The sequence below is a fragment of the Miniopterus schreibersii genome, assembly GCF_964146895.1.
Source record: "Miniopterus schreibersii genome assembly, chromosome: 6".
NCBI classification, from domain to species: domain Eukaryota; kingdom Metazoa; phylum Chordata; class Mammalia; order Chiroptera; family Miniopteridae; genus Miniopterus; species Miniopterus schreibersii.
In genome coordinates, this window is record NC_138107.1 from 69766696 (window position 1) to 69789822 (window position 23127).

Genomic DNA, 23127 nt, shown 5'->3' on the forward strand with positions numbered 1-23127 from the left:
AGGGCAGGGGACAGGAGCAGGGTGGAGGAGGTCAATGGGGGGGAAGGAGGACGTCTGTAATACTTTCAACAATAAAGATAAATTTTTTAAAAATAATAAAAAATATATATAAAAAAGATGAAGAATGCAGGAAATGAAATCTAATCAGAGCATCTTCACCTAATCATAGGATCTTCCGCACATGCTACCTAACATAATGAACAGCAACCAAAACAAAATCGTATAAAATCTAGCAAAAGATCTGCCAACACTGACAAAGGAAAGAAAAAGGTGTAAGGCCTGTGACTCAAACCTCGCAACAAAAGAAAAAAAGAGAAGATTCTGTTGAATAGCACTGTGTTCCATACCCAACTTTACAAAGTATACTAAACATGAGGGAGGAAACTAGGCGGTGAGAATATGGATGTTCATTATACTATCTTCTCTATTCATTTGTACATTTGCAATTTTCCCAGTGAAGTGAACAGGGTATAGATAAAGAGGTAAAATAGAAAGATTACAAATATCCTTCAAAAGGATCACTGCAGAACGCATTTATGTGATTTCCCACGTATACTAGTTGCTTTCTGACTTGCCATGTCCCCACTTCTATCCTCTTACTTTCAACTGCCAAGGAAGAAGGAGGAAGTAACTCAGTCACTAACAATACTTGCTTACTGGGTAAGAAATGTAACCAGCAAAATGAAACTATTTCCATCTTGTGTTAGAAAAATCAAGACTGATTTTACTATAAAATGTCACACTTTAACTGAAAAACTGGCACATGGTCTATAGAAATTGCCACGGCATCTGCTTTCTTCCTCTCTTTTTGGAAATGAAGCTGGACTAGAAACTCTGGTGTAATTTGTATTTGGATGCGGTGTTTGCAAAGGATTATTATCTGCCCAAATTTCTAAGTGGTTCCATCTGTTTCTATGGTGAATTTGGCTTAGGATAATTTCACAAAATGAAGAACTAAGAAATTCAATCGCCTTTACAATTGCTTTGGTATACTATTTGAGTGGGTTTAAGAAAGAACAGAACCAATGAAATATTCAGGGCAAAAAAATACTTTAAAAATTGAACCCAAAGCTGATTTTTAAAATCTCTATACCAATTCACAGGACAGGGAAACAGGTTCAACTATACCACAGGGATGAAATCAGAAAAGTAAATGTGGTGGGAATGATATAGGACATGCAATCCAGTTTCTTCAAAATAATTAATTACAAGGCAATACAGGGTAGGGCAAAAGTAGGTTTACAATTCTAAGTACACGAAACAGAGTTTATTCTTGTATTGTTATTTATTAATTATTGTATTATTTATTTGTATTACAACTATAAACCTTCTTTTGTCCACCCCTGTATAAAAGAGGAGAGAGAACCTATACGTTATACAAAATCACTAATCACAAATTCAAACAAAGAAGTATGAAAGAAAACAGACAACTAGAAATTTGAACAGAGTGAGTATTCGATATTAAGGATTTACCAGTAACTTTTTTAGGTGTAATAATGGGATTGTGAGTTTTTTCAAGAGTCTTCTCTTTTAGAGATGTACATCAAAATATATGTAGGTGAAATGACACCTGGGATTTGCTTCAAAATAATACAGTGGGGATGAAGTGAACAGGGATATAGATAAATAAGGCTAGCCATGAGTTGATAGCTGCTAAAGTTGGGTGATGGGAATGAGGGGAGGGGGAGGGGTCATTATACCACCCAGTTTACTTTTGTACATATTTAAAACTTTCCAAATAAAACTTAAAAAAAAAAAAAAGAATTATTAAAGTTAACGTCTAAAATAAACACAAAATTTTTAAATAAACTTAAAAGTCACATCTACAAAGGAACAGTGAGACATTTTTTTAAATTGATTTCAGAGAGAGGAAGGGGGCGGGGGGGGAGAGGGGGAGAGAGAGAAACATTAATGGGTTGCCTCCAGCACACACCCCAACCAGGGATCGAACCCAAAACCTGGGTTTGTCCCTGACCAGGAATCAAACCTGCCACCTACTGGAGCCACACCGGCCAGGGCTAGTGAGACATTTTTGACTTAAGCAAATAGAATAGTGGCAAATAAATTCATAATTAATATTTTTTAGGGGGTTCAAGAATCCCAATGCCCAACATGCACCCCATACCAATTAGAGAATTAATATTTTTCACTTAAATAACTTTACTTGTCTTAAAATTTCAGGAGTCACAAAATGAAAATCATAAAATCTTGGAAGACATGTCAGTGATCACAAGTCCATCCCTCTCCACACTCCACCCTGCAGTGAATCTTCTTCCCACCTTCCAACTGGTGATTATCAGCCTCTGGCCCAAGTCCTTCAAACCCTGGGAAACTTCCTCCTTACCAAGACAGCCCCTTCCGTTCTCTGCCTGCTCTAACTGTTAAAAACTTCTCATACCAGATAGTAAACTTCCCTTCTCCAAATCTCTTAGTTTGATCCACGGAAAAAAGGTTTTTCAAACACAGATCACAGTCCATTGGTGAGTTGTGAAATTAAGTTAGTGAATTGTTGACTGGCACTTTTTATTTCTATTATTACCATTATTATTATTATTAAATAGAAAAATCTTAGAGTACACTACATATAGTATAGCTAAGACGTAATTAATCAAACTTGCTTCTGTTACTCACATACACACATATATATACAAAGACTTCTATATTGAATAAAGTTTCAAGATATAAAATCTATTATAGTGGTTTTGTCAAAAGAAAAGACAGTTAAAAGTCAATGTTCAAAGATAGCTCTCAATAAGTTGCCCACTCCAGCAAGTTACCCTTTCAGTTATTTCACTAGCTAGTTCCTCCCGAACTTCAGTCCCTCCTAACCTCAACATCCCAGGCACCCTTTCAGGGACATGGTTTCAGTTTGTCTAAGCTTCCACTAGTTTTATTGAACAAATATATATATGTATATATATGTATATGTATATGTATATATGTATATATACACACACACACACACACACTCCATACCCCTTAAAATGCAGTATCTAAAAATGAACAAAATATTCCAAGTCAAACCAGAATAATCAATTATAGCCCACATTTTGCATTGAATAGTTCACATATTCACTTAAAATTTTTATTTGAGATACTAGTAGCAATTCTTCTAAATCATATAAGGATGCAGAGCTCAGGAGAAGGACAGCTTTGAGAGATTTGCATTAACAAGTACTAATTATGGTAGGTGAAGTCTTATGTGATACAAAATCAGTCAGGGCTAAGAACCCTGGGAGCCAAGAAAAATAAGAAGGATGGTCAGAGGAAAAAGAGTATGGGAAGAACAGGAGAAGGAGAGCAATGAGCTCTAAATATGTTGAGAGAATTTCAAAGATAATATGGTTAGTCAAAAAGATTAAAAATAATACCTGGACAAATGTGTTCGATAATTTGACAACAGGGCCTTCTATTAGCTGAAAAAGGGCAATTTCAGTGGAGTTGTGACACCAGAAGTCAATGTGCCCTGTAACTTAGGAATAAAAAGGCATCTACTACTTTTTAATAACACTTCCATTGAAAAGAAGCCTAAAACTGCACTCTTTTAGAATTTTTCAATGAGCCTTACTTCCTTTTTAAAAATTTTTATTTCCAACAAATTTCATCTTTTTTATTTCAACCAATTCTACATCTAACAAGACAACCTATATACGGCTTATTAGGTTTCCCTACAAACTTCCATGAATCTGTAAATCTGATCAGCAGTCCTTGTCTTCATCATAAAAGTCACTGGCAAAAATATTGTGGATAAGAGAAGAGCAAGGTTAAAATCTCAGTAACACCACCACAGACTTCCCACCACAAAAGTTTTTCCCCAGAGTTGCTATAAAGATACCATAAAAGTTTTATCAAATGTTCTGCCAAAATCTTATGTCTGTTTTTCCTCTAACGAAGGGCGCTTTAAATGACTTTCTCCACAGAGACAAATAAATGAGGCACACACAACATCTTCCATGGATTAGGACTTATTTCGGGGCATGTGAATCACTTAAGAGAAAACAGACACAGAAGTAACATAAATTACCCAATTGTCACACTTAGTAACTGGCTGGACTGGGACTTGGGGCTGAAAAATTTTCTTTCTATCCTCTACTCCTTTCATAAAAAAAAAAGGGGGAGGGGGGAGTATCAGGTACCTGGTTTGTTAAGATTCCAGTCACTGTAGACTCAGGACAAACCCCCAGAAGTCTATACTTTACAGGACATACCAATGATGGCCAAAGTTTCAACAATACATCTGGCACTTCAAGATACTCAACCGAAGACAAAAATTTTGATCATTCAGTGGGACTTAGAAGCACTGACTTCAGCAGCTCCTTGGTGACCTGTCAACATTCCAGCCGGTCTCAACCTTCCATTTTAAAAAAACGCTGGGGGAGAAGGAAGATGGACATCAGCAGTTACAACCTTACTTTCTACACGCTTCCACTCTCGCCCTTCTTCTTTATAACTAAAACCAGTAGAAGAACATGAGTAGAATCTCAACTGCTTTCAAGTTTCTGACTGAAAACTATCCCCACAGTGATCAAATTATACCCTAATATGATAGTGTAGTATTGGTTCTGGTTCAAAATAGCTACCTCAGAGAGGGCAGTGCAAGGAGGGACACGTTGTGAAGAAAGAATTCACATATTCTTAGGGATGATATAGGACAGCAGTTATGACTGTAGGCTCTGGAACCAGAAGGCCTGCGTTCAAATCCCTGCTCGGCTATTAATTAGCTGAATGACCCAGAGCAAGTTACTGAACCTTTCTTATCAGGCAAACCTAGAATTAACAGTACTCACTACACAGGGTTACTGTAGAACTAAATTATATTAAATAAATATTTGTAAAAGTGCTTATAGAACAGTATTTAACACATATTAAGTCTTCAAGAAATGTTACCTATTATTAATATTTCTAATTCAATATGTAATGTCTTTACAAGGTATATACTATATTTTTAAAAGTAAAATATAAAATAAACTATCTCAAACATAAAAATTCTGCCTGTATTAATTAGCAAAAGCACCACAACTATTAAGTTATAGTCAGCTTCATCTATAATGCCTACATTTTACATATTTCTAGACTAGTGTATGATCAATATTTGAGGCATATACTTTCCCTTCCACACTGCCAGACAGACCATACACATGGCAGGCTGATGTGATTTTTATAACAACTGTGTAGTCACATTAAAATCCAGTCAGCTGAAAAAAAAGTTTCACTTGGTTCAGTTTCAACATATTGCCACTCAACTATGCTAAGCACAAGAATGAAAGAAAAGGAGAGGGACAGAAGCAGAGAAAGTGAAAGGGGGAGGAGGAGAGGGAGAGGTGCAGGGAGGAAGACAGAAAAGAAAAAAGTAAAAATATAAAAACATTAAAGTCTAGAGTAAGCACAGGCAGGAGTTATGGAGGAAAACATATAAAACATTAACATTAAAACGAATTTGAAGATCGGTTCAAATTTGGTTTAGAAATGGCTAGGGTTTTTTTAAGCACTGGCTATGTCCACAATATTACATTTTGGTGAACCTGCTGTCATTGATCAAAATAATATTCATAAATGTACTGCAAAAAACATGAGAACTGAATGTGTCATAAATAAACTAATTTCTTTAATTCTACAAGCAGTAATGAACGTGAGGTTTCTTTTGGAGACCAGAAAGTACATGCCAAAAAAAGGGAGATATCTTATTTATATACAAATGAAATTATATCATGTCTAGAATTTGTTTCAAAATAATGGGGGTGGGGGATTATCAGGGAGTGGAAGGGAAATATAAATGAAATAAGACTGGCCATGTGCTGGTAACTGTCAAAGCTGCGTAAGGGCACATGGGGTTTATTATATTACTATTCTCTCTACTTCTGAATGTATTTTAAATTTTCCATAATACAAAGTTTAAAAAAGAAAACCACTCTTCTATAACTGAAAATGGTACATTCTTTCTTCCAAAAAATCATTTCAACAGATAATCAGACAGTAAAAACATGGCTTTAAAAAAAATCTAATAACAACAAAAAAAAGTCCTTAAAAAAGAGCCACATTATCCTTCATCGCTACCATGTGTGCTGCACAGAGCAAGCAACACACAGATCACAGGTCTACAGAACGCTCTAGAAGCCACCCTCAAGTGTCTGGATGTGAGCGTGAAACATTGGGGATGAAAGTGAAGTGGCCTCAATTAGGAGGCAAGTTGGAGGTACATCTGCACTACATATGCTGCCCACATCCATAGCTCCGCACTGCAGAGCTGCAAAAGTTCGGAATATCGCCAACATACCTTATTTTTCTGTTTGAGGGTGGGAGGAATACGGGGGAAGGATGAATGTATTCACATTCCCATATGTGCATAAGTTAAAACAGACAATCTTGGCATTAGGAAATTAAGATGCAGGCTTTAACTGATGTTGATTTTAATGGCCAAGATCCAAAAACAGTTCTAGTTACAAACTAATGGATAAACTCTTGATTCCTTTGTTAGCGGACAGACCCAACTCATTACTCGGGACTTTAACCTTTCTCGTGCACAATTTTTATTCACTTTATATAAAAAAAAAAAAAGTTTTCCTTTTTCTCCTTAAGAGAAATGGATTAAAGATAATTTTCAAGGAAGATGTTAATTTAACAGCTTTTTTTTTTTTTTTTTTTTGCCACAGTCAAAAGCAATTAAACAGCATATTGGGGAAGAGTAAAAGATTATCATAATAAAAATGGGCTCCAAGACTGGCAGGCGTGGCTCAGCAGTTAAGCATCCAGGAGACCCCAGTTCAATTCAGGTCCAGGCACATGCTCTGGTTTCGGGCTCAACCCCCAGTAGGGGGCGTGCAGGAGGCAGCCGATCAATGACTCTCATCATTGATGTTTCTCTCTCTCTCTCCCTCTCCCTTCCTCTCTCTGAAATCAATAAAGACATATTAAAAAAAAGGGGGGGGGTCTCCAAAAATAAAGGCTGAATATGTACCATTGTCTAGCATATGACCATTGCTTTTCAAATACTTGTGAAGGTATTTGGCACCATTTTCCAATAATCCCATAGGTCATCTGCTCCCTTGATTTTTCAATAGTGTTTCAAAATGTTGACACATTTATTGAACTATTTTTGGAAGACCTAGCTTTGACTACCTTCTGGACTCAAGATTCAAATATATGAAAGCCCTCTAGCTACAAAACTTGGCAGGCTTCCTGAGTTCTCCAAGAAAACTTAATTGGCAACTCCATTAACAGCAAGAGAGAAGGGTGTAGCGAGAACAACTCTAGACACAAGGAGACCTTGGCTGTGCCTGAAGCTCCAATACAAAATTGCCAAATGACTCTGAGTACTTTAACCTCTTCCTGACTCACTTTTCGTATCTGTCAGACCTGTGGTTTGAAATTGTTTTAAGAATCGAATAAGAAGATGTTCTAAGAATTGATTTTGAAAAGAGGAAAACATTTGCAAATTAAAAAAGAACTTTTAAAAAGGAAAGAAAAGGCTTAGGAATCTACATCACATTTACCATATAGGTTCATGCTGTTACCTACTAGGATAGAGAAGGCATGTACAAAACACCTTGGTTAAGGAAATTATATTTGGAAACTACCCAATGTTTCCCAAACTTTAGTTATTCACAAACCTCCTTGATAATTTTTGTCAAATCCAAACAGCAACTCTATTATTATTTCTGATCTTTAAATCGATTCACTTAAAAAATACCTACTTTAGCCTTATGCTAAGTAATATCTATAAAATCATAGTTTTGAAGAATTTGTATATTTTTCTGATGCACACTGACATATATACTTAACTACTGTAAGAAAAAGATGCATCTATGTACCACCTCAAATTATTTTAACATACCACCACACTTGCAGGAAATACTGTCCTGATCTATTGCTTGCAAGACCTTCTACATTAATGAATAGAGTATTTGAATTTATAAACCACTAAAACCCACTGGGTAACTTAAGCAACACTAACCACATGTATGCATGAGCCTTCGGATCTTCCTGGAACTTCCTCAGACCTCATAGCCACTACCTTATTCAGAATCTCCATTTTTGTCTCCCTTTCCCCAAACCCCACACACAAAAATCCCTAAACTGTGTGTCTTCACATTAGGGTAATTCCCACTCCCTATTTATGCCCTAGTAATGAAATTTTTCAGTCTAAAAGTGTTTAACAGAACCCACCTGTCTTCCAAGTTTCCTCAATATCCAGTATTCAAAGAATATATAACTTTATGTATGCAAACCATGTGTCATCTAAAGATAAAATAAGATATGCAGTAAACTCTAAAATAAGGTGGCCACTTCTGACACACATTCACCAAATTTGTTTTTATTGTTTATGTCTAAATCTAGTTCAAGTATATATTATATGACTTATAAGTATCTGTACTGAACTAATCCTTGAAATGTTATAGGAAAAAATATAAACATTTGCTGATCTCTTCCTAGGAAACACCTTCTTGTTCAATGACCCAGTTATCCACTTCCATCCACTCTAGATGTTGACTAAATCGCCTGACTTTTCTCTCTATAAGTACATACACATAGCTAAAGTTCAACTCAGCATCCGGCATGAAAAAAAGGGACCATTTTATCAAAACTGCAGTCCTTACCAAATTTTGAGTACCACTATATCTTGGGAATTTTATTTTTATCAACTTAAAACCCTAAAATCAGTGGATTGAACATGAGTTAATGTCTGTTCCCAAAACCACACTAAAATGACAGAAAATGAAAAAAACTAAAAACATACAAACACACAGTCCAAAAAAAAAGGAGGGGACAGGCCAGCAGATGAGATATATCAACAGAATTTTAGAAGATGGAAAGCAGATGTACAGAGTTAACTGACTTAGCAGACCAGAGGAAGCCAAACCCCAAATTCCCGTTTTGGTGGGGGCCTACCAGAAACAATACCACTGAGGGCTGAGGTGAGAGATAGAGCTAAAAACAGGAGACCAGTTATAAGTAAATACAAGGAACATTTAAACCCCTTCCCAATCCTTTGCAGCCAGAAGACAGGAGGTTCACTCTCTAGAGAAACTGAGGGAAGAAAGGCTCTGGGATCAGGGAACCCAGATACAGAGGGCGTATGTGAGGCACTATACAGAAAACAAAGAGGTCCAATTATTCAGTCAGCAAATACAGAGTACCCATTCTGTGCCCAGGCACTATTCTAGGTACTGGAAATACTAGGGCAAACAAAAGAGACCAAAAAATTTGCCTTCATGCAGTTTATATTTCAGTGAGGGAACAGTCAATAAACAAAAAGTATATAGTGTATCAGATGATAATAATACACAATATAGGAAAAAGAAAAGACAAGGAAGAGATTTAGAGTATGCTGGACTAGGAATGAAAGTAGGTTGTATAGTAGTTTCAAATAAATGCTCATGGGAAGCAAAATCTGATGGAGTTAGGGGAGCAAGGCATGCAAACGTGAGGGAAGAGCATTCCAGGCAGAGAGAAAGCAAGTGTAAAGGGACATCAAATAGGGAAGGACTGGAGATATTAAATACATGAGGGGAAAATACGTTATCAAAAAGACAATTCAGTGACCAAGGAGAAGCTTCAAAAACAGGGAAATTTAAAAATCAGTCCATAGGTTAGAAAAGGGAATTGAAGAAATTTCCCAAAAGGCAGAACAAAAAGACAAAGAGATGGTTATAAAAGAAAAAGTATAACAAAACTGGAAAGACAATCTAGGAACTTCAACATCCAAACAACAGGAGTTCCAAAAAGAACAGAGAACACAGAGGGAGAAATTATCATACAGGTATATTTCTGAAAGACAGGAGTTTCCAAGATGACAGGCCCCACTGAGTGAGTGCCTAGCACAATGAATGAAAAACTTCTCACACCAGTAGACACACCATCATGAAATTTCAAAACACCAAGTTCAAAGAGAAAAATCCCAAACACTTCTAAAGAGAACAAACCAGCTACACATACAGAAACAGAAATTATAATCGCATCAGTCTTTTCAACAGCAACACTGGTATGCTAGAATGCAACTGAGTGATGCCCACAAAATTTAGAGGAAAAATAATCACTATCTTAGAATTCTATACCCAGCCAAACTATAAAAGCATTCAAAGAGAGAGCAAAAAGGCATATTAAGAGTGAAAAAAAGTTGTTTTTAGACATGCAAGGTCTCTGGAAATTCTCCTTGTATTTGGAGTTTCTTGGGAAACTACTGGAAGATATACTCAGGTAAAGTAAGAGTTAAGAAAGAGACATGGAGCCCTGGCCAGTGTGGCTTAGTTTGTTGAGTGTCATTACACACACTGACAGGTCACTGGTTCAACTCCTGATAAAGGCACATGCAGGCTTGATTCCCATTAGGTGGCATGCAGGAGGCAGCCCATCGATGTTTCTCTCTCATCAATGTTTCTCTCTCCCTCTCCCTTCCTCTCTATCCAAAATCAATTTAAAGGAAAAAAAAAAGACATACTAAAAAAGAAAGAGACATGGAGCCCAGGAAGAGAGGCAAAGGGAATTCCCAGAATACAGCTACACAGCAGTTCTAGATATAAACCAGTCCAGGAGGCTGAAGGGCCAAGAAGGATGTCTCCAAGAAAAAAAAGAAAATGGTTATCAACATAGTTTTCAACATAGTTTAGGACTAAATTAAGGATGGCTATAAAGAAAACTATGCAATCAAAGCACTTTATATGGCTTAGCTATTGCATTTATGTGTTGTAGAATGCAAGAGTGAGTCTGTGTATGGGAAGAGGGAGTTAGTAAAGGAGGCTAACTCCAACCAACATAGAAAGTTAGTAGCTATTACTATCTAAAATGAAAAAAATAAAACACAAGATAAATCATGTCATATAGACAAAACACACCAGACAATAAAACCAAAAGAACTGAAAGTGGTTGCCTCTGTGGAGCAGAAATCTGTCATGAAAGGAGCTAGAGCAGGGATCTGCTCCTTTTCCTTATAATCCCTATAGCATTACCTATATTATGAGCATTTAGAGGAATGCAATTTGCACTGTAAATGAAATAGCAAAAGCCACTTGAAAGACAAAAATGGGAGTGGGTCGGATGGTGTCAACTTTTTATGTTGATGTGTTTTATACTCTTGTATATTTTTCTTATGTTGAGATAATCAGACTGAAAACACAATATATACTAATGCAAAAAACAGGATGAAAGGTACTCCCAATTCCAGCATGATTCCAGAATCACACAATAAAAAAGTAGTACTCAGTCAGCTTCATAATCTGAACCTTTACAAAAGAAAACCAGGAGGCTAAAAAGCAGTTAGAAAAGCAAGCTTGTCTTTTATAGAAGTGAGATAATATAGATGCCAACAAATTCCTAAAAACTTGAAGTTCTACACATTAATAACATTAAGCAATTAAAAGCAATAACTAGCCCTGGGGCAAGGGGGCTCAGTTGGTTAGATCATCTATTTTGAGAAAGAACAGAGTTGAAGGAATCACACTAACTGATATGAAACCAGACAACAAGGCCACAGTAATCAAAACAGCATAGTACTGCCATAAAAACAGACACATAGATCAAGTGAACAGAATAGAGAACGAGAAATAAACCCAAGGCTTTATAGTCTGTTAATATTTGATAAAGGAGGCAAAAACATACGATGGGCTAAAGATGATCTATTCAATAAATGGTGCTAAGAAAATTGGACAGATACATGCAAAAAAATGAAACTAGACCATCTTCTTACACCGCACACAAGAATAAACTCAAAATGGATTAAAGACTTGAATGTTAGACTTAAAACTATAAAAATCCTAGAAGAAAACATAGGCAGTAAAATCTCAGACAATTTTTATAGCAATATTTTTTCTAATATATCTCCTTGGGCAAGGGAAACAAAAGAAAAGTAAACAAATGGGACTACATCAAACTAAAAAATTTTTGCACAGCAAAGAAAACCATCAACAAAATTAAAAGACAACCCACTGAATGGGTGAACATATTCGCTGATACATCTGGTAAGGGGTTAATATCCAAAATTTATAAAGAACTTATAAAATTCAACACCAAAAAACAAACAATCCAATTAAAAAATGGGCAAAGGACCTGAGTAGATACTTCTCCAAAGAGGACATACAGATGGCCAATAGACATATGAAAAGATGCTGAATATCACTCATCATCAGAGAAACGCAAATTAAAACTACAATGAGGTATCACTTCATACCTGTCAGAATGGCTATCATCAATAAATCAACAAACAAGTGTTGGCAAGGATGTGGAGAACAGGGAGCCCTTGTGCACTGTTGGTGGGAATGCAGATGGGTAGAGACACTGTGAAAAGCAGTATGGAGTTGCCTCAAAAAATAAAAAGGAACTGCCTTATGACCCAGCAATTCCACTTCCGGGAATTTATCTGAAGAAACCTGAAACACTAATTCGAAAGAATATATGCACCCACCCCTATGTTCACTGCAGCATTATTTACAATAGCCAAGATCTGGAAGCAGCCCAAGTGTCCATCAGTACATGAGTGGATAAAAAAGCTGTGGGAAACTTACACAATGGAATACTACTTGGCCATAAAAAGGAAGAAAATTTTACCTGTTGGGACAATATGGATGGACCTGGAGAGCACTATGCTAAGTGAAATAAGCCAGTCAGAGATAAGTACCACATGATTTCACTCATATGAGGAATTTAATGAACAAACTGAACTAACAAGCAAAATAGAGACAGATTCATAGAGCGTAGGCAGACAGCTGTGGTGGGGGTGGAGAGGTCAAGGGATTGAGTGGAAAAAAGAAAAAAAAAAGAGAGAAAGAACTCTTGGACAACAGTGTGGTAATTGCAGGGAGGGGAGGGTCATGGTGGAGGTAAAAGAGGATATGGGGGGGCAAAGAGTGATGGGAAAAAAATAAAGGGAGGGAAAAAATGTATGACAACAACAAAAAAACACTATGTCAAAGGAAAATAACACCTGCAGATCTATTTCACGTACAAAAACATGTCACATTTTAATGCCACTTGCGAAGATTTAAATACTATCAATAAAAATTCCATTCACAGCTTTCTCCCAGCAAGTTTACTGATGTTATAAAGAGGAAGTTATAACATGGCATATGCATACATATTTTATACTTGGAATCAGCTACCTCTGGCAACATAACAAAAAGACTACATTCTGGCTGTATGTAGGCTGTTCCTTGGTGTTATTGAAACTAGATCCAAACAGCTTTGCCATATATATGTTCTTTTGTATATTACACCAAAAGAGGTAAACAGTTTGTTAGGACAAAGTTTTCTAAAAGTTCAAAAATTCTAGAGATACTTTACTGGAATTGTTAAAAAGTGGTTGTAACTTGTGATCACCATAGGAAATTACAGTTTCATATCAAAGACTGTACTTCCACATAGATAATTATTCCTGACCACTGCAAAAAAAAACAAAAAAAAACCAACCACATATTCACAATCAATCCACTAGGTCTTTTCTTAACCTAACAATTTTTACAGATGCCAGGCACCATTTAAGCATTTTATAAGCAATAGCTGATTTAATCCTCGGATAACTCTATGAAGTAGGTTATGATTGTCAACCCCATACTAAAGATAAGAAAACTGAGGCTTTGAGAAATAATTTACTGAAGGTTACTGGCTTAAGTGCCAGTCTAACCAGCACCAAATAGTATAGACTGGTCCCTTCTAATCAAGATTTCCATCAAAGAAATTTGTGAGAAAATAAAAATCCATTTGTTAAATTCACAGGTAGGAATGTAAGAAGCCAAGATGCCATCAGAATTCAGTTTAACCCTGACAATTGGGTAAAAGAAGACAACTAAAAGAATTCAATTAAATGGAAATAAGTGTGGAGTGGGGTGGTGGGGGGGATCAGTGATGAAAGTACAATAGGATAACATTAAGTAAAAGAAAAAAGGGGGAAAAAAGACCTCTTAAGATTTTTATTTCCTATTATCAAAAATACGAACTGAGCCCGGCCAGCGTGGCTCAGTGGATGAGCGCTGACCTATGAACCAGGAGGTGACTGTTCAATTCCTGGTCAGGGCATATACCTGGGTTGCAGACTCGATCCCAGTAGGCGGTCATGCAGGAGGCAGCCAATCAATGATTCTGATCATTGATGTTTCTCTCTCTCTCTCCCTTCCTCTCTCCGAAATCAATAAAAACACATTTAAAAAATAAAAACAAAATAAAACTGAACTAGATCAGTTCTAAAAATAGAACTGAACTAGATCAGCAGTTTTCAATCTTTTCTGTTTCCTAAAACACTTTTAACACTGCTCCCCAAAATTTCTCTCTCTCTGTCTCTGACATATGTACACACACACCAATTTACTTACAGTCTCAGGCAGTTCGTGAACCCGACACCCAACCTGGGCAACACCTTCCCCACTAATCCCACTTCCCACCTCAGACTGATTCTGAACTAAATTTTCTCTACACTCCCTTTTGGTACTCTAGGTCAGCGATTTTCAACCAGTGCCCTACAAGAATTTTTATTTTATTTATTTATTTTTAATATATTTTTATTGATTTTAGAGAGAGGAAAGGAGAGAGAGAGAGAAACATCAATGATGAGAGAGTCATTGATCGGCTGCCTAGCCTACAACCCAGACATGTGCCCTGACCAGGAATCGAACCCTGATCGCCTGGATCCTAGGTCAATGCTCAACTGCTAAGCCACGCCCAGCCAGGCTACAAGAATTTTTAAAACATGCAATATACCTATTTAGTCAGGGGCACTGACCTCTTTTCCCTTAGGCTGTCAAATTAAAACATGACAACAGCCAACACAACAATAGCTGTCCAGTTTGAATGAACCAAAATTATACGTATTTTTTTGGTTAGGCTGGCAAAAAATATAATAATATACTTTTCTGATGTGCTACAGAATTTTAGTAATTAGTTTATATGTGCCATGAGATAAAAAAGGTTGAAAATCGCTGCTCTAAGTGGATGAATAAAAGGTGAAAAACAAGTAGCCTGTTTGGACAAAAAGAAAAAGAACCTAACAATTATGGCAGAGTGTAAACATTTTAATTTAATATCTTCAAGCATGCATATCTATACCTGTAGAACACAGGAAACTCAAAAATGAGATTAAACTCAGCAGTTATCATGGTGATGAGTCCAGCTTTGAAGTTCGTCAGGAGATCTAAAAACCTAAATTCAGGGCTTGGAAATGATTAGAGATCTGGGTAATCACACCTATATGAGAAAATTTTAAAACCACAATTATCTCGGCAAAAGGCAATCAGAGGGTAACAAGTCTTGTAAGTACTGAAAATTCTTTCATGGAGGTTATAAGCGAGGCCATAAAAAAAGCAATGCAAGAGGAGAATGGATTTTCAATTACAGCACAAAAGATTTAGTTTAGATACACTGAACTTCCCTACCTGAGCTAGACAATAAGGTTCCACAGGTGAACAGAGACAAAATCACTCTGGAACCCTTTCGATGCCCTCTGGCTCTTAAACTGGGAAGAACTAAATCATCCCAGTGACATCAAATTTAGTTACATATATTAAATGTCAGCTTGGCTACCAAAAGGAAAACCTTACTTAAGAAACTTCTCAGAGTGAAAAAAAGATAATTCTCATTCCTCAAATTCATTCCATATAACTGCCATAGCCACTTTGGCTCAGTGGTAAAAGCGTCCGCCTGCAGATTGAAGGGTCTCAGGTTTGATTCCAGTCAAGGGAACTTACACAGGTTGCAGGCTAGATCCGGCCCCCCACTGGGGAGCATCCAGGAGGCAGCCAATCCATGCCTCTCTCTCACATCAATGTCTCCCCCCCCCAAAAGCAATGGAAAAAATATCCTCAAGTAAGGATTAAAAAAAATTTATTCCATACAACTATAAAGATTATTTGGGAGGCAATCTATATACATTAAGACCTTTATGACACTAATATACCAAAGTGAAAAAATTCCAAAGTACAGAGAAGTATCTGTGAAATAAAAAAATATTTCTATTTTAAAAGTAACTGAGAATATGAAATTAGCCCAATTTCAGTCTTTGGGGGGGAAAATCCAGAAGCAACATGAATGCACTCATAGGCCACATGGGGTCTATCTCTATACTAAGAGGGAAGAGGCATTACTTTAAAATTGAGAATTTTGAGAACACCATTGAAATTCTCATTAAAAATAAATACCATCCCGAACACTAGGTATTTAGGGAAATAATACACATTATCTACCTTTCTGGACATGAAAAGCATACATCTAATAAACCCAAACAGATCTCACGCCAACCACAAAAAAGGGGAAATAATATCCAATAGAAGGAAAGCAAATCCCCTATATGAAATGTTACCTATAGGACATTTCTATGTGTAACAGTACCAGGTTCTACAAAGTCAAGTTCAACTTTCAAAGAATCTTCACTAAAAGCAAGTCCAGGATATTATATAAAGGTTCAATGAATTGATTCATCAAACTTACTAACTGTAAAAAACAATGTTATAGGTGCTTCACATAACAAATATATATATTTTAAGTGTATGTATGTCTGTTTATTTTCTATGAGAGAGGGAATATACATTCCTACTCTCACAATATTCCCTCTCTCATAGAAAATACACAAACATACACTTTATAGGGGAAAAAAATTTATAAAGCCTTGGTTATCACTATCAGTTATTTTTAGCTGATATTCAAGATAATTTTTTTCTTTGCTTTTTGGTTTACCTGTAACTTCTAAATAACTATACTGTTTATATTTGGAGGCCATTCCCCTGTAGTTAATGACACCAGGCACTGACTCCATTTTAGATTTTAATCTGGGACACTGCCCAGTAAGAGGAATGATAAAATCTTATGAGTACCAAATTGCTGGTTTGTGCCAAAACATAGCAATCCCAGATGATGCTCTGTCTGGAATCTGGAGGAATCATCGACAAATATTCTATTAACTCAGGCCTTCCAAAGAGGCTGGAAATGTTTGCATGTTGAGGGGCAAGGGCTGAAAATGGATTTGCTGACTCCTAAAGGTCCAGCCCTGGCCCTGAGATTCCAAGATTCTATAAAAGAGCAGTAAATTAGGGTTTGGCTAGTATTTGCTGACTACTGGAGCCAGCATAAACATTTACTTGAGGCTTTTAAATCCGTAAGGGTACCCAATGGTTAGGTACAGTAATTCTGAATCTGAAAAAGCAAACAAGGCCACCGAAAAAGTTTCTAAATAAAGGGGAGTGGGGGTGGGGTAGGGGGGTGTAGGCACATTTCCTTTGTTTCCTCCAAGTAAACAATAGAGATTTTAGAAATGCAAAATTTGACTCTCAGCAGTATTGATCCCTATAAGCTATTTTATTGCTTTATAAAAATACTAGCAATTCATACTTTTCACAAAGTCTACACACAGCTTTTAAATAGACTACTTCAGTGCAAAAAAAAAAACAAACAACAACAACAAAGAAAAAGGCCCATACTTTCCTGTGGAAACAGAAACAAAGTCAAATGTTCAAAAATATTTAGCATTCTGTTATGTAAAATATAAACCCCACATTCCTAAATAAAATGGCAAAGATAGAACCTTTGTAATTCTCTACCACAGTAATATGAGAGTGGTGATTCAAAGCAAAACCTGATGTTAAACATAACTATACAATATTACTAATTACAGAGTAATTTTACCAATAAATATTTTGGTTGAGGACTGCTTTGTCATCTTTGCAAGTATTTTTAGTTGAAAGCAAGTGGTTGGGTAGCCCACGTGGACATGGTTATGATTTTTAAAAGTCTATTTTTAAAATTTGGTGACTGGATTGGTTTTCTTAACTCAATTCTTTAGAACTGGTAATTTGGAAATGGTAAACCACAAGAACATTACGTTAAGAAGCAAAGGACCTAACAAGTTTACCAACTCAGATCAGCACAAAGTTAACCTGGAAACCTCCGAATGCTCACAAATCTAATACTGGGCCCAGAGAGTCACTACATATAAAAACTGTACTAACTCTCCAAACACAGTAAGAGCTATCTGAATTTCCTTGTCTTATACTTGCATAGTTATTTTTTTGGTGGGCCTCTCTTCAGATTTGTCCCCTAAATCTGAAAATTTGCTTCTTTCTACTTGGAGTTAAATTTCATCTTTTAATATACATACTCAGTTTAATACACAAACCTAGATGAAAATACTCCATAGTGGTTTAAATTTTTTATATGTTAGGTATAATTTTACTGAAATGAAATTCTAACTTTGTTAGATGATTTTTTATCACTTTAATCATTTTAAGCAATCCCTATCCAATTTAGATATCAAGAATTTGAGGTTGGGGGCTCAACTCAGCTACATATTTTCTCTGGAAGGTCTTTGCACACAGTACTCTAACTACTTCAACTAGAGGAAAAAGATTAAAGAACTGTTATGACTAGGTCTTTCTTAAAGAGGGATGTTTTAAAAAGGAAAGAAACTATCCCTCCCTGTTACTCTAGGTGAGCAGCCTCCTGTTCTCAGCAGTCCTGCACACAAGACCACTACTGACTTCAGCGGGAATTCTGCCCAAGAAGTGAGGAAGATAGGATAGGATTAAATTAGCCCTAAATTCATGCCATTGTTTCAAGCCATCTCCACTTGTACAGTTCTCCAATAACTTCCAAGAGTAGGTGTCTGAAGTTTGATGGTAGTTCTTAAATTAAATCACAGGACTGATCACTCAAGCTGACAGGTGACAGGCCAAGCTCTTTAAAAAGTTGTGTCAGCCTGATGAATGTACTGGGTTTGCCCTTATGACAATTCAAGATTGTATTGCAATACAACCCCATCAGTGGCTGCAACAGCAATCCAGTGATTTCCCACAGCAATGAGCCAAATAAGATTGAAGCAGTTCAAAGAATTCTAAATCCTAGCTCCTGTGGCCCCAAAATTGACTCAGTTTCCCTCAAGTGTTAAACTCAAGGGGAAATGTAATAGGACACCGATTAAAATGCTAATTCTCAATACAGTATTATAGAGATATAAAAATAATGGATTAAGGTGAAAGAAGAACAAAAACACCGGGGAAAAGAAAGAAGGAATGAAGAAAGGGGAAGAATAGAGGAAAATTTGTAAGTTGTTAAAAAAAAAATAAAAGCTTAAATAACAGTAACAAGAAGAACAAGACACCTGGCACACACATGTCACATCCGATGCAAGAAGTTCAAGAAGAGGAAAAGATGTGATTAGGAAAAGGGAAAATACATCCACAGCTCCTCTAGGTTCCCCACCTTCCCGCCCAGTCTCCCAGAGCTCTTAAAAACAGGGGCAGCGGTTGTGGTGAAGGGAAATTCAAATTTAAGGCATCCTCGGTCAGTAGGGAGGGCCCCACACAGAGACCCCTCCCAAAAATAATAGGCTGTAGGCCAGAGCTCTTCTAACTTTAACAAAACAAAACAAAACAAAAAAAAAACCCTGACCTCAGAGGAGGTCAGCGATCTTGGGAAGCATAATGACCGACCTCCCTCCGCAGACATCCTCCCGCTGCCGGGACAGCGTCTCGGGCTGGGGATGTGGTCCCGGACGCCAACCCCAACTCTGCCCGCTCCGTTCAGCTCTCCTCCCCCGTCCTCACCTAAAAATGCGCCCAACCCTCTGCCTCCAGCCCCGGAGAGAGGAAAAAATGCCATCCGTGGTAAGACGGCCTGTGTGTCAGAATCGTAAGAATCGCCGCGCAAAACGTGCGTCCCCCTGTGCACCCGCGCGGGCGGACGCCAGGTCCGACCCGCCGGGCGCGTGGGGCTGCCGCGGGGCCCTCGCCCGCTCCGGCAGTGCCCACGCGCGCGGACGGCCCAGGGAGCTGCCGCGTCCTCGCCCACGTTTCCTCTCCCAAAATCATCCTCAGGAAGGCCGCCGGCGCCGCCGCCGGGTCCCCGGAGCCCGGGCGAACATCACCGGGCGCCGAAGGCGGGCGGCCGGTCCCGGCCCGGACCCGCTCTCTCCCGCGCCTGGACAGAGCCGGATTCCTTTTCCAGCCGCTCCTCGGGGCCCAGGACGCGCGACCCTGTACCCACGGCTCCCCGGCGGAGCCCGCACAGTCCTCACCGCGCCCCTGCCTCTCCCGACTACGACGAGACTTGGCCCCGGCTCCCGGGAAGGGGCGGAGGGGTCCACAGTGGAGCCGAGAAGCGAGGATCCGGCCTGGAGCAACAGGAGCCGGACCCCGGAGAGAGAATGGGGTCCGGTAGGAAGGGGGAGGAGAGGAGAGGGGGAGCTACAGAAAATCCCAAAGCCCGCCGCCCTCGCCTCCAGAGGGACCGTCCCGCCACCGCTTCCTGCCTGGGATCAGCTTCCCAGCTGCAGCCAGAGGAAAAATCAGAGCCGCCCCTGCAGCTCCGCCGGGACTAGTCGGTCGCCCGGGCTCCCCGGCCTCAGGCCCGCCATTCCGCAGCCCCTCACGCCTCCTTACCCGGACACCACACCTCAGGAGCTCTCTCGCCGCGGGGACCGGTCCCGCTTCAGCCCCAGCCCCAGGCAGCCGCGCCCGCCTCCTCCCTTCTGGTAGGTTTCAAATTGAAATTCCCTGGCTGGGACCGTCAGAGAATCCGCGCGCCAGCCCCGCCCCCTCGCGGCGGAAGCCCCTCCCGCGCCCCCGCCGGACGCGCCCCCGGCACCAAAACCCCCTCGAGCCTCGCCACGCCCCTCAGCCCCAGGCCACGCCCCCGAGCCCGCGCGCGGCCCATCCCCCGGGATCCCCTGAGATCGGTCGTCTGGTACCCGAGCTGGGAGGACCCTCCAAGCTGCGCTGGGTAACAACTGCTAATGCCCGTGTGCAAGGCGTTCTGACTCACGAGTCCCAGCCTTGAATGTCCTTTCATCAACTTTTAAAACTTACTTTTCCAAAGTAATTCACTGACTAAACCTGTTCAGTGGCAGGCGAGGCTAGGCCCTGGAGACAGGGAAATAAGAGAAACTGGGTCCCTCTCAGTCTCGAGTGGCAGTGCTGTCCCAGAGAGGGCACTGAAGAGGAACTCTTTTTCTTCCTGGGGAAGGAACAGGAGGAATTGGGGAAGCCCCGGGAAGGAGGGGCTTCTAAGCTGAACCCAGAGTGTGAGTAAGTATTTCTCCAGGCAAAGGCCTGGGAGCCTGGGCTGCAGAGCAGAATATGGCTGAGTAAGAGGCTGGAGACCTAGGTTGAGGCCAATTGTGGAAAGGCGCACACACACACGCACACACACAAATACGTCCCAGTTCTTTCCTTTTGTGTAATTGCATGCTCTCTCTCAGATTTTACTCTTTTCATCTTTTCTGAATGTTCGCATGTCCAACCGGATATGCAGGTCATTACCTCCAGCATCTGCACCTCTTGTCCTTTGCCTCCTCCCACCTCTACTGAGGTCTTTAGTGACTCCACCTTGGCCAATATAAAGCTTTCTTTTCTTTCCTAAACAGAATCTTTTCAAAAATTAACAATGCCGAATGAAACCTCAGTTACAATGCCTTCCATGTGGATGATGCTTTTCAGTTAACAAAGCACATTCACATATTTTATCATTTGATCTTCACAATAACTTACGAAAAAGGCAGGGCAAGTATTATCTCCATTACATCAAAGAGGAAATTAAGAGTCAAGAAGATAAATTATTTGCTAAGGTCCTGCTAGTAAGTAATAAAAATAATAATTGCTACCATTTATTGCATGCTCTATGTGCTAGACATTGTTCTAAGTCCCTCACGTGTGTTAACTTATTTAATTCCCCATGTGCTAAGAACCCAAGTTAAACTTAAGATTCACTGATAGAGAAAAAAACCTGATTAGTTAGCAGTTCTAGTAAAGAAGACCCAGGAATTTAACCAGAAAATACTATTGGGAACTTTGAAGCAGATTTACAATGAAACTTAGAAAACCTGAGCTTCAGGGTCTCTTACTTTTCACAGGCCTTGAAACTAACTATATATTTATTTAAAAGTTTTTTATTAAAAGGAGTCCCTAAAGTTTTATAAGCTTTAGGGCCCACAAAACCTTGATCTATTCCTGATGGAAACCCTTCAAAATGTTATGCAAAATAATAACATAAATGTAGGCATAATTAATAAAGTACAAAATACGCCTTTACCATAGGAAATGATATCCTTCCTATATGCACTGTTGGAGCATGTGAATCACTTCTGTATGCCACCTTTTTAGAAGACTATCAACAAACTAAATTATATCAGTAGATGGGTGACCTTGATAACATGGAAACAAGCAAGATTTAGCCTAAAGAGATGATTGAAGGTGCTAGAAAGGTTATCAAATATCTAAAGGTTACTGTGTGGAAGAAGAATTAGGCTCTGTATTTTGGACACAGTCTTACCTGGCCCCAACTTTTCAATGGAATGGAGCAGATGCAGTGAGAACCTAGCAAGAACTGAAGGTAGAAAAATCAAGTTCCAGGAGCAATAAGGAAGTGAAGAAAACAGATAAAACATGGTACCATACAGATGTAGACAAACAACAGGTGGTAGTCCGGGCAAGCGGGGAAGTCTTAACAGAGAGAGAAGGGTTTGGACAGACAAGCAGGACAAAGCCCTGAACAGGTGATATCCAGTGATGCAAGCATCTGGAACACTGGCATCATGGGACAGGACTACCAGGCTGGGGTTCAAAGCCAGGACAATAATCCCCAGGAAAAGAGACTGATAAAGCAAGACTGGGTCTTCCCACTAGACAAAGTGTAATAACAGGCAAGGGACTGACACAAAGAACAAAACAGAAATCTAGATACCAGCCTGAGAGTCACCACATCCAAATTTAGCATTGTGGCCTCGACCCTAAGCACCACCTACAAGTGAGGCCAGTCTGGCAATTTGGACTAGAAATTTATCCAGGACCTCCTAAGTGCTCTTTCTTACCAACTCACTGACACAAGTAGCTCCTAAAAAATCTGGATCTCACTATACTGGTGATTCCTTCTTTTATCTTTGTGCCTTCTGGGTGCCAAGCAACCAGGTAGAAATATTAGAGTAGCTCTGGATTGAGAACCTACTCTTCCTCTGCATCAGGGGAGGGGAACCTTTTTTCCGTCAACGGCCATTTGGATATTTATAACATCATTCACGGGCCATACAAAATTATCAACTTAAAAATTAGCTATGAAAAAAGCTCCTAGATTTATTGAATTTCAAGTCCTACCTGCAGTTACCCTGGCAGGGCCAGACCAAATGATTTCCCAGGCCATATACAGCCTGAGGGCCTGACATTCCCCACTCCT

At 39.1% G+C, this 23127-nt stretch overlaps 1 protein-coding gene across 6 annotated transcripts in view; it reads right to left on the reverse strand.

Moving 5' to 3' along the window:
• EPB41L2 (erythrocyte membrane protein band 4.1 like 2) overlaps window positions 1-20506 on the reverse strand; it is a 182023-nt gene extending 161517 nt beyond the window's left edge. For 5 of the 6 annotated variants that reach the window (XM_081141173.1, XM_081141172.1, XM_081141171.1 and 2 more), the window contains exon 1: window positions 20343-20506. The gene's annotated coding sequence lies outside the window, so the exon portion shown is untranslated. Of the gene's footprint in view, window positions 1-19978; window positions 20084-20342 lie in introns of those variants that run through there. The other variant, XM_081141168.1, reaches the window with a different exon arrangement.
• Between the last annotated feature and the right edge of the window lie 2621 nt (window positions 20507-23127).